Below are 13,742 nucleotides of genomic sequence, written 5' to 3'. Positions count from 1 at the left end.
GACATGAATAGGAGATTAGTGAATGCCCCTCGTCAATAGATTCACTCTTGTAGGCAAACGATCCATGTTAAGCCTCCACATAAAGACATTAATTTTCTTAGGAATCAAACTAATCCATAGGGTATTGGACTTTGCGGTTAGAGACTGCATATCCACCAAAGTGATTGAGTTTATTAACTGAAAATAACCCCTTGGGACAAAAGGACGAACACCAGCTATCCGGAGTAGAAAACGGTGGTTTTGCTTCGGTTATAGTGGCTTCTAGCTCCTTTAATTCATTCACTGTTCTCCCCCTTATCGGATTCATCCAGCACCATTTTCCAGTTAACCCATCATCACAATTTCTACCCGATACCTACACAGGGATTACATGGAAGGCTCCACCAAGTCATCTGAAACAATAACAATTTAATGTGTCACCATAAAGAAGATATATTAGTTACAAAGATTACTATAAAGAGTAGTAATGTTAATGAATCATCAACTAAAAATACAAATAAGAACGTTAAGCCAAAAAGAACTTTAAATAATCATGCTACATAGATCATAAAAAACCAAAAACCTAAAATATAAATAAGAAGCTAAGCCAAATAGAACATGCTAAATAGATCATAAAAATCAACAACCTCAAATATAAAAAGCACAAAACAAAAAAGAAATAGAAAATCATACATTATTATTAGAGATCTGTAGTCATCTTGGTGGAGTCCTCTGGTGTGGCTTTGTTGATGCTGACATAACCTTTTTGTTAATTCAAAATTCAGTTTTTATCAATATCATATCCAATGAAACTGACATGATACTAGTTTGTGGTGTATAAAAACATAAGTTTACACCATTTGATGGTTTCAAGGAATAATCAAAACATTCTATGAATTCTCATGATGTGTCATGATATAACAAAAATAAGACAATATGAATCGATCAAAATCTTTTAATTTATCATCATTTACCAGTTGCAATAACTCTTTGTAGCCTACATTGTTCGTTGTTCTAGAATCATTAAAATGCTCGTCTAATATGACGACTTGCAAACCTTTCTTGCTTGCGACACGAGATAAAGCTAGAATACAACCGTAAGGTCAATATATGTTCTTGAATAGTTAGTCTTAAAAGCTATCAACAACCCGTGACCTAACGTGTTCGATGTACATTAGGTTTTCTTTTAGTATTATGAATAATAATGAGGGTTGTCCTTCCCCCGCTCCGTTGGGCTCCGATAAGATCGTTTTTGCGATTTAGAATTCATAGTTGTAGGATTTGTGTGCAAGATACAACATATAACTATATGGCTAAATTTATTTGAGCCTTCGGGGTCACACACATATACACCTAGACGTCAAATTAAATCTATATACATATGATGTATATTTACTACTTGAGTAACGGAACAAATTGAATGCTTGTTTTGATTTGAATTAATTAATTAATTGTGGATTAATTAATTTCTCAATGATTATAACTTTAATAGTTGATCAACTAATACATGATCATTTTGTTGTCAAATAAATGGGATTAGTTGGTGTCCACTTTAAAAAAAAGCTAAAGTTAAAGCAAAAGCAAAAGCTAAATAATTGATGAGCATTTTTTTATGATGGAATTTGAGAATTGGTGATATGCCAACAAATTATATATGTGTTGTTTTTGGTGGTGTTACGGACCGCACAAAAAACAAATCAAAAGAAAACCTCAATATTACTTCTTATTATTTGCTTTATAAAACAAAACACATACAAGCTTATATTTTTGGGTGACATTCTAAACACAATCATATGGAGTACTACTTGTTATAATTATTATTACAATAATTTGATTATTGGTAATACGTTGCTTGGGGTTTGGACTAGCATCCATTGGCGTCGTTTGAAGTGTAGTGTGGACTATCCAAAGAGACGGTCATACTATTGATCGTAAGTTTCTCTCCTACAATCCATTTCTTCAGGAAAGGTATATCGTTTAACTCCTCTTGTGAATTTATATATTATGACAATTACTAGTGGTGTAATTGGATCTTGTTGGAACCGTCAATCGTGTGCATGTTTTGTAATAATAAGTTTATTTTAACTATCCGCTGCGTTAATCTGAATGAAAAGTATACACGATTTTCCATCAGTGGTATCCGAGCCGCTTTTACACCATTTTAATTGTCACGTGATTTTCTCAGATCTAGTTTTGTGAGATGGTAAAAAGTAAAAAAAAAATTTTTACAATTTCAACATGTTTGTTTTAAATTAAATCTCATGACGCACAAATAAGATCTGAAAAATATCACTGTTATAAATTTTGAATTTATTTATTATGGCTTGAATAATTGTTGTTTATTTCATTCCATGGTTGTACACATGCATTGTAACCATGGACAAGCCATATGTAGTTTTTAATAATGTAGTTATTAGAATTGTGATTGCACACATAGCCCATAATGCCCCGGCCTATGTATGATTGTTGTGATTGTTGATTACAGCAATATTGTGTCATGTTGATTATTTGTATTATAAGGCCATTTTGAAGTCAAAATTGTATTATATTTATTTTCCATTTTCATAGTATTGTATTTAAGTTTATTTCAATTTGTAAAAGTACTAGTTTAGTTGTATTTTCAAATTTAAATAAATGTAACAAGATGAAGATTGAAGATAAAATACAACATGCTTTTGGCTTAGAAGATGGCGAACAGGTCAAGTTGACAACAATGGCGTTTGTCAAGTTTTCACTTGATTCTTGAATCAAGTGGGAGCTACGATATTACCCTTAGTTTGACCTCTTGATCCCATGTCGGCTCATGGGATCAAGCATAGGATTTTTGGGCTAGGCTATGTGTGTGTGATGCATGGTATGGTTGTGTTTTATTTTTACGCATTTATATTTAATTGTTGATTATAATATATGCTAAATGTTTTTTGATGAAAACATCAAATAAAACTAGTAACGAGTTTCAAAGGTTAAAATTGATGATTTTAAAAAGTTAAACTCTAACGAGTTTAAAGTTAAATATTTTTTGAAACTCAAATAATATATATGAGCAACATCTTTTAAAAATGTTTTAAAATGATACACAGTGTGTATTTGTTATTTTTTTATATAAAATAAAATAACAAACTTGACGCATAAACACGATCGACATATATAAAATTGGTTAAAATGTTTTTTAACAAATTGTAGCGAATCTTGTGTGCATGCATTATTCGTTAACACAAACATTTTTAAAATACCCGTCAAATTTAAGTCATGTCATCCAATGAGCTTGCAAACACTCCTCGTTATTTTTAGATTACGGTGAGACCTAATCTAATTATAGCCACGAGGTGAATTTTCAGTTACGAGTGAGACTAGGCTGAATTTCCACTGTTTCCAAATTGGACGACTTAATCGTATTCACGATGAGACCTGAGATCGAGGCAAGGATGGGACAAACATGCCAATAGATAATAGTGGTTTGTTAGACTACACATATCTCAGGGTCCCATAAAGATCTAAGAGTTGCATCTGTGATGCAATTGGTACTCGCTACCTACCAGTAGACTCTATAACTGCTAGCTGATCAACAGATGTAGTTATGGAACCTCTATGTGGATCTTAGGCTTTCGTAAATTAATTGTTTTTAAATATATTAAAACTTGGGTAATTAATTTATTAAAGTACAATATCGAAAATACTAAAATTGAATCTTGTTCTCTTGTAGATGTCAAACAATCAAAACGTAAACCAAATCAACCTCCGTTCTTTGTTGGAGAAGGAGAAACGTAATGGTTCAAACTTTCTCGATTGGCACCGCAACCTGAGAATTGTTCTCAAATTTGAAGGGAAGTTGAACAAAATTGAAGAACCCTTACCCGAAGCTCCTCCTGAGACGGCTACTGCTGCTCAAAAGAATGCTTATCAGAAGTTGTTTGATGAGCAAGAGAAGATAGCTTTAATCATGCTTGCTAGTATGACTTCTGACCTCCAAAAGGAAATGGAAGATCGTACAACATATGATATGATGACTGAGCTGAAAAATATGTTTCAGAAACAGGCTAGTCAAGAGTTATATGAAACTTATAAGCTTCTTCAAACATGCAAAATGGAGGAGAGTCAATCAGTGAGTTCTCATGTCTTAAAAATGAAAAGCTACATTGACCGATTGGAAAAACTTGGAACTACCTTGCCGCCTAACTTGGCCGTGAACACGGTTTTGGTTTCACTACCAAAATCGTATCACCAATTTGTGATGAATTACAATATGCAAGGTTGGGAGAAATCTCTGGCAGAGGTGCATTCGATGCTCAAAACTGCTGAACAGGATATTCCATATAAGGTTTCCAATCCAGGTGTCCTTATGATTAGGGAAGGTAGAGTGAGAAAGAATAAGCCAAAAACTTGGGGAAAAGGAAAAGGCAAGTCAATTGCTAAGAAAAAGATTCCACCACCTCCCAAGAAAGAAAACCCAGCGAAAGACGCCGAATGTTTTCACTGTGGAAAAGTTGGCCACTGGAGGAGGAACTGTCCTTCCTACCTATCTGAGTTGAGAAAAGGCAAAGCTGGCCAGACTAGCAAATCAGGTATATTTCATATACAGTTATATACTTTTTCTAGTGATTCCTGGATTTTTGATACTGGTTGTGGTACTCACATCTGTACCAATATGCAGGGAATGAGAAGAAGTAAGAGACTGAAGAACAACACACTAGACTTAAGTGGACAATGGGGCTCGAGCTGCAGTCGAAGCTATTGGCACCTATGAGCTTACTCTACCTAGTGGTCTTATTGTTTTGTTGGAACAATGTCATTATGCTCCTAGTATTACGAGCAATGTAATTTCAGTTTCTCTTTTGAAAAATGTTGGTTTTGAACTTACATTTACGCACTTTGGTATTTCAGTTTCTAAGAATAATGTATTTTATTTTAATGCTATTCCACGTGATGGCATTTTTGAAATTGATATGCATGGTGTAATTTCAAATAATAATTCTGTATATACATGTACTGCCAAACGAGTCAAGAAAGACTTGAATAATACCTATCTATGGCATTGTCGTCTTGGTCATATAAACAAACAACGCATTTCAAAACTCCAATCTGATGGGATTTTGGAATCAACTGGCTCTGAGTCATTTGATGTATGCGAGTCATGTTTATGTGGAAAGATGACAAAGGCTCCTTTCTCCGGTTTAGGTGAAAGAGCTAAAGATCTTTTAGGACTAATACATACTGATGTATGTGGCCCTTTTAGAACTATGTCTAGAAATGGTGAAACATACTTCGTTACATTTACTGATGATTATAGTAGATATGGTTATGTTTACTTGCTGAAACATAAACATGAAGTTTTTGAAACGTTCAAAATCTTCCAAAATGAAGTAGAGAATCAACTTGGAAAGACCATTAAAGCCCTTCGTTCTGATCGGGGAGGGGAATATATGAGTCAAGAGTTTTTGGACCACCTGAAGAATTGTGGGATTGTCTCACAATTCACTCCACCTTATACACCACAGCACAATGGTGTGTCGGAGCGGAGGAATCGAACTTTACTTGATATGGTTCGATCTATGATGAGTCTAACTACTCTACCGATGTCTTTTTGGGGTTATGCATTAGAGTCTGCTGCACGCATACTCAATATGGTTCCAACCAAGAAGGTAGATAAGACACCATATGAGTTATGGCATGGAAAGAGTCCTAAGTTGTCTTATTTGAAAGTCTGGGGTTGTGAAGCGTATGTGAAACGTGACACTTCAAACAAGTTAGAACCCAGAGGTATCAAATGTCACTTTGTGGGATACCCAAAGGAAACAATGGGTTACTACTTTTACTACCAAGCTGAAAACAAAGTGTTTACTGCTCGGTTTGCTGAATTCTTTGAAAGAGATCTTCTCTTACAAGAAGTCAGTGGGAGTAAAGTAGATCTTGAAGAAATTCAAGAATCACAAGGTAACATACCTTTTGAAGGCACTAGTTATCCACACGTTGAAGCTGAGCACATTGTTGATGAGCCAGAACGTGTTGCACCTATAATTCGTAGATCTAGTAGAACTCCTCATCGACCTGAGAAGTTAAATCTTCTGATTAATTCAGATGAATCTCATCTAGGGGATTATGATGAACCCTCTAGCTACCGTGAGGCCATATCTGGTTTAGAATCTGAAAAATGGGGAGATGCTATGAATACAGAGATGCAGTCCATGAAAGAAAATCAAGTATGGGACTTGATTGATCTTCCACCCAATTGTAAACCAGTTGGGTGTAAATGGGTCTACAAGAAGAAGGCTGACATGGACGGTAATGTAAACACTTTTAAGGCTCGATTGGTGGCAAAAGGTTATACTCAAACTCAAGGAATTGATTATGAGGAAACTTATTCACCAGTCGCGAGCATTAAGTCAATTAGGATACTTATTGCCATAGCAGCTTTTCATAATTATGAAATATGGCAAATGGATGTGAAAACCGCTTTCCTAAATGGCGACCTAAGTGAGGACGTATATATGGTTCAGCCGGAAGGGTTTGTAAATCCAAAGCATCCTAATAAAGTATGCAAGCTTCTAAAATCCATTTATGGATTAAAGCAAGCATCCAGGAGCTGGAATCTTAAGTTTGATCAGAAAATCAAAGAGTTTGGTTTTTCTCAAAACCAAGATGAGCCCTGTGTTTACATTAGAGCTAGTGGGAGCAAAGTTGTCTTCTTGATCTTGTATGTTGATGACATACTACTTATTGGAAATGACATTCCAACTTTGCAAGATGTCAAATCTTGGCTTGGAAAATGTTTTGCCATGAAAGATCTTGGAGAAGCTAAGTATATTTTAGGAATCAAGATCTATAGAAATAGATCCAAAAGGCTTATTGGTTTGAGTCAAAGTACATACATTGACAAAATCTTACGAAGATTTAACATGCAAAACTCCAAGCGCGGAGCATTGCCCATGCAAAAGGGCATAACCTTGAGCAAGTCTCAAAGTCCTATCACACCTGATGAGATAAGACGAATGAAATGTGTTCCTTATGCTTCGGCTATAGGATCCATTATGTATGCTATGTTATGTACTAGACCTGATGTCTCGTTAGCTTTGAGTTTGACGAGTCGTTATCAACAGAATCCAGGTGAAGAACATTGGATTGCTGTTAAGAGCATTCTTAAGTATTTGCGGAGAACTAAAGATATGTTCTTGGTTTACGGTGGTTTGGAAGAAGAGTTGAGTATTAGATGTTATACAGATGCTAGCTTCCAAACTGATCGAGATGATTTCCGATCCCAGTCAGGGTATGTCTTTGTCATGAATGGCGGGGCAGTTGATTGGAGAAGCTCAAAGCATACCACAGTTGCACAGTCTACAACGGAAGCAGAATACATTGCTGCTTCAGAAGCTGCTCAAGAAGCTGTCTGGATTAGGAAGTTTATTGCTGAACTCGGAGTAGTTCCCAGCATTGAATCCCCTATGGAAATGTACTGTGATAATTCAAGTGCTATTATACTTGCGAAAGAATCACGTGTACGTAAAGGTAGCAGACACATTCTTCGAAAGTTTGACTACATTCAAGAAGTCGTTGAGAGGAATGATATTAGTATTCTTAAGGTTCATACAAATGATAATGTGGCTGACCCGTTCACGAAGCCCATGACACACAACAAGCATGATGATCATGCTAGTAGTATTGGACTTCGTTATGTTGCTGATCTTTTTAATTTGTAATTTAGTATTTGGATATTTTTGGAACATTAAACTGTTTTATCATAATGAATTGATATATTGATGGTATGATCATTTTCATTTATATCACTATGTTCTATATTAGCATGTTTAATCCATGAGTAATTGTTGATTATTCAAAATCTCCATAATCGATCATGTTATGGGAATAACATGAATTAAGATTAATATGAAGTTTTGGTTTATATTTATTGATGATAAATAGTTAACTTGTAGAGACCAAAATTCATATGTATTCATTGATGATGAATATTGGAATGACCCAACCGAGATATCACTACATGGATGGTTGTCAGTAGTGAATCTTTTAGTGATTATGTTTTTATGTCCTTAGACTTGAGATGCACGCCGATTTTGATGTGTGAAATATTGTACTTTGATATGGTTAAATGCTGTCCTGAATAAGGCTGTAATAAAGGCCATTATTGGGTATAATGTAAAGCTCGTGAGAGACACGTGTATGCAATATATGATTTGTTCCTCCAAAATATTTGGAGTTAGATACTTTTGAGCTCCTCGATGAATGAATAAGATATTTGTGTGGCCGCACCCAGATGTAATTAAGATGATACTTAATTAATTTGGTGATCTAATTCAGTTCTAAGATCGAGAAATAAAATTGTTAAACAAATGAGAATGACCGATGATCCATATCTCAAGCTTAACTCAAGTATCTGAAACAAAAGGAGGAATGACATTTAACACTTACTATAAGCAGTTATGAGAAACTATCCTCACGTGAATTTAGGGACAATGGCGTGTTGCTAGACGCTATCCATTGTTTGTATAGTTACATGGGGTTGTACCATGCACAAGTGGGAGTCTGTAGGATTTGTGTGCAAGATACAACATATAACTATATGGCTAAATTTATTTGAGCCTTCAGGGTCACACACATATACACATAGACGTCAAATTAAATCTATATACATATGATGTATATTTACTACTTGAATAACGGAACAAATTGAATGCTTGTTTTGATTTGAATTAATTAATTAATTGTGGATTAATTAATTTCTCAATGATTATAACTTTAATAGTTGATCAACTAATACATGATCATTTTGTTGTCAAATAAATGGGATTAGTTGGTGTCCACTTAAAAAAAAGCTAAAGTTAAAGCAAAAGCTAAATAATTGATGAGCATTTTTTTATGATGGAATTTGAGAATTGGTGATATGCCAACAAATTATATATGTGTTATTTTTGGTGGTGTTACGGACTGCACAAAAAACAAATCAAAAGAAAACCTCAATATTACTTCTTATTATTTGCTTTATAAAACAAAACACATACAAGCTTATATTTTTGGGTGACATTCTAAACACAATCATACGGAGTACTACTTGTTATAATTATTATTACAATAATTTGATTATTGGTAATACGTTACTTGGGGTTTGGACTAGCATCCATTGGCGTCGTTTGAAGTGTAGTGTGGACTATTCAAAGAGACGGTCATACTATTGATCGTAAGTTTCTCTCCTACAATCCATTTCTTCAGGAAAGGTATATCGTTTAACTCCTCTTGTGAATTTATATATTATGACAATTACTAGTGGTGTAATTGGATCTTGTTTGAACCGTCAATCGTGTGCATGTTTTGTAATAATAAGTTTATTTTAACTATCCGCTGCGTTAATCTGAATGAAAAGTATACACGATTTTCCATCAATAGTGTGTTCAACAACTTGGCCCATGTTTTCACCTACACATTGTTCCAAAGAAACCATGTGAAAACTCATGAGATGACGCATAAAGTACAGAGGGGCAAATAATAAAGTGCATAGAGTATAACAGAGTAGACAAATAAAAAATAAAAAAAAACAGGCAAGGATGTTCACTTTGTGCATATATGAGAGTAAATTTACCTGACGAAGAGGAAAATTAGCATACTATTGTTGATTTTTCCTTGTCCATTGAACAAAATCCATCTAAACATCCCATAAGAAGCTAACAACCTCAATTTCAGGTAATTTCGCATTCTTCACATGTTGTTTGACTGTTTCTATCACTTCTGAAGTCTCAACTTCCTCTGTTATCTGAGTTGTTAAAGGAGATTTCATTTCCTTCACCTTCACCTCCAATATTTCTTGTCATTGTAATCAACCAAAGGTGTCATCCCTGCTTTTATGTGGATTTAAAATGGCCAATAACTTGTTAGAGGAGGAATGTATTTAGATGATCGGGTCGATAGAAGAGGAATGTATTTTAGATGATTAGTAAGAATCAAACCTTTTTTATTAATCGCACAAACCATTTGTAAAATCTCAATGTTTAACTTCCATCCTCACATCTTCAAGTTCCTCCATTATAATTACAACAAACACTCCACTATTATAAACTACAACAAAACTACACACGAATCAATGCAACGTTATTCAGCAAAAAGTATTGGTAGATGCAATGATTATATTATTATAAAACCAAGACTATTCTTCCAATTATAAGTATTTAGGGCAAAACTCCAAGAACCATAATAATGTGAAATGACAAATTTCGTTCATGGATGCATATAGAGACAAATTTTATAAGTAGTTAGGGCAAAAATACAAGAACCGTAACAATTTCAAATGACAAATTTTTACCATCCAACAAACAACAAATATCGACGATTATAAAAATCAATGCCGTTAATTATAAGAAATGAACTGAAAATAAACCATAACCTTTCACCATGTCGATCGCTTTAAACGGGGAAAAATCATCGATCAACCACACCAACACTTAAAATAATGAGGCTAAAAAGCAATTGTGCAATTCAAACAATCATAACCGTTAATTGCAAGAAATGAACCGAAGAGAAACCCTAACGTCACACCATCTTCAATGGCTTCGATCAGCAAAAATCGCAGTTTGTAAAAAATTATGGCAGTAGGTAATTTTTTTTTATTGGAACTGAAATAGATAAATTGGCTCTACATCATTAAATTGATGATTGAGCAAAAGTTACAAACGAACATCAATCGTTCACCATTTACAAGAAGCAACGATCCTGAAAAACAAACAGTAGGTAACATACAACCTGATTACTAACAATCTAATCCAAAACCCTTCAACTTGTGACTAATTTCTAATTAAAACTCATGTGCGGTAGGTGATTTTAAATGAAGAAAAGTGACGGTAATTATGGAGGCGATATATGAAGCAACTGGTAGGGTTTTTATTCGTAAGTTTTGACAGTGCTGTAGGGATTTGTGTTTTTTTTTTCTTATGAGATATGAGATGGAAGTTAAAACATTTAGAGAAAATGGTAGGAAAAATAGATTGGGGGAATGTTAAAACCTTTCGTGGAAAATTAGAGGTAGGGGTGAGTATGTGTGGGTTTGGTCCAGTTTGGGGCGGGTAGGTATGAAAATCACACTCATAATTAACATTACGGTTAATCAATAATTTTAACTATTCGGTTTGGTTAATAACGTTTTGATTAATTCGGTTAAATTGGTTAACCACTAGATATAAAATGGTTAATTTGGTTAACCATACGATAAAAAAAAATAATCATGATTTTGTGCCTAATATGTAAAAACAAACATTTAAATATATGATTAGTATGCCTCATTGGTAACCATGCTTGCATGGTTTCGAGGAGCCCCGGGTTCGAGTCTCACCAGGGGGTTTTCCCCACCTGCCCGTTTGGATGGTGGCGGTTTCCTCCTGGAACGTGCGATGCGATGCGATCTAACCACTAACCGTGCGATGAAAAACTAACATGCCGTTCAAAATATATATATATATATATATATATATATATATATATATATATATATATATATATGATTAGTATATATTAATTTATTATTCATTAATTATTGATGGAGAGATTCTTATTAAGAAAAATTATAAGTGCTTTCAAAACAATTATCGAATAAGTCAAAGGCCTAACACACATATTATACTAATATGTTAGTCTATTTAAGGATAACATATTGTTACACCAAATTGAACCAATATAGACACATCAAAAGAAAAATAACAAGAATAGTTGTAATAATATTTTTACCTCTAACACGTAACACGAAAGATATCTCGTAATCAGTAGCTGCTACAATAACGTAAACTCGATAGTGAAATTACAATTTTTTTCCTCCCAACTCAGCCACAATGTATATATTCGGGGTTATACTCCAGGAAGACATAACATAATTGACTAATTCGATAATGTCGTGTTGTATTTATTTGTAAGTTTCACGACATATTGGAGATCACAATTGATTCTAGTTCTCTTTTTCCAAATTTGAAAATTTGATATTACACATGAAGCAATGAGTTTTATTATTTTGACAAATTAACCCTCTTCAGAGTATTAGACGGTGCGATTACGGTTAAAATGGTGCGGGTAGCTTGATCATTTCCATAACCAACCCACAAAGTGCGGTTAATCCAAAAATGTTAGCCATACCCATGGTTATACGTTGGGTGCGCTTAATTCGGTTCGATTTTATCGGTTAATATGTATGCGATTCGGTTAATGCGTTTTTTTGCTCACCCCTAATTAAGGTAATTTTCCTTCCGAGTCTTATCTATCTATATTACTATATCGTCTAAGTATCATTTTAACCAACTCAAAATGTTTACCGGAATCGAAACCGAAACAAGAACCGATCAAACGTAAAACTGTCATTTCTAGTTCTAGGTTTGAGTGCTTAATTTGGAGAAAAATAGAGTTGATTGATTCTTTTAACTCCTGCAATCGTGCAAACCCGATCGGAATCTGATAATTCGTGAGGGCGTAAAACAATTTATCGAATTAACCTTACTTAATTAGATCGAGTAAGTTAATATCATATTTGAATGAATTCTGATGAACATTATAATTCACTTAGAGTGTTAATGAGAACAAGGTGCTTGATACGTGATTTTAGCAGAGTGATGTTGAGTGATGTTACAGTATTGTTGGATTGTGAAATGAATACCCACATGATCTATTTATAGGCACCACAACCAAACTAAGAACCAATTACAGCACAACCAAACCAAGAACCAATTGCAACAATTCTTCGCTCTGCCGACTGTGTCTCAAAGAATAAAGAGATTCATCTCTCCGATGATTCTTCCACTCATCCCACTCTTATGAGGAGAACATATTTCCTTCTTCTAAGGACTTTCTTCAAGCTTTCTCCCGGATTGAAATTGACTTTGCCGACCATTTGCACCGTTTGAAGAAATTTTCCTCTCCTGCTTTTAGTGAGGCACTTTGTTCTATGCCACGAAAGGAAGCAAGGGCTGCTCGTCTTCACACCTTTGTTGCGAGCAACTCAGCTTTCATGGACGGTTTGCTCCGAGAAGAAGACCACCACTGGCCCATCGAACAACCACCAGACCACCACTAAACCACTAGATCATCACTGGACAAACGAACCACCACCAGACCACCACTTGAGCACAACAGAGCATCGGACCACCACCGAACAACAAAAACCAAAATCGAACCATCTGACCACCACCGAACCATCACTGGATAATCGAACCACCACCAGACCACAAGACTACCTATAGACCAACGGATTACCACCGAACAACTGAACTGCCATCGAACCCTTGGACCTTTGGACCACCAGACCACCTCTGGGCAACCAAACCACCACCAGACTAACACAAGACCAAAGAATCACCGGGCCACCACTTGACAACCAAATCATCATCGGGCCCCTAAACCATCGCCGGACCACCAAACAACCACCTGATCGCCACTACACCACTATATGTAGTCTACAATATTTATGGTAATTACCTATTACCTATTACCTATTATTACCTATTACCTATTACCTATACATACTAACCAACACAAGATTTTTGGTCGTTTTATCCCACCCCAACCCAAAATCCCCCAAAAACGACAACAAGCAAAAAAAGGGGCAAAAAGTACAAACCACCCCCTAAAAAAAGGGACAAGTTACACCTCAAACCTCAAATCAGGGGTATCAAGTGTAAATTTCATATTTTAATAAAAAATCTTAATTAAACTTCACCTATATTTTCAACGGGACATACCTTCCCGTTCGGCTCGCGTTAATTTTTTTCGAACCCACCGTTCAACTCAAAAAA

At 35.0% G+C, this 13,742-nt stretch overlaps 1 long non-coding RNA gene across 2 annotated transcripts; it reads right to left on the bottom strand.

Moving 5' to 3' along the window:
• Positions 1-9,351: 9,351 nt before the first annotated feature.
• Positions 9,352-10,894, bottom strand: LOC139844041 (uncharacterized). 2 transcript variants are annotated; one of them, XR_011757799.1, is made up of 4 exons: positions 10,361-10,894; positions 9,927-10,046; positions 9,563-9,815; positions 9,352-9,399 (listed from the first exon to the last, which is right to left on the bottom strand). It is a non-coding gene; the product is annotated as an uncharacterized lncRNA (long non-coding RNA). The 2 variants fall into 2 exon arrangements; XR_011757798.1 differs by having other exon boundaries at positions 9,927-10,894.
• Positions 10,895-13,742: the final 2,848 nt, after the last annotated feature.

The sequence above is a fragment of the Rutidosis leptorrhynchoides genome, chromosome 4 (genome assembly GCF_046630445.1).
Source record: "Rutidosis leptorrhynchoides isolate AG116_Rl617_1_P2 chromosome 4, CSIRO_AGI_Rlap_v1, whole genome shotgun sequence".
NCBI lineage: Eukaryota > Viridiplantae > Streptophyta > Magnoliopsida > Asterales > Asteraceae > Rutidosis > Rutidosis leptorrhynchoides.
This window is presented reverse-complemented; position numbering and strand designations above follow the sequence as displayed.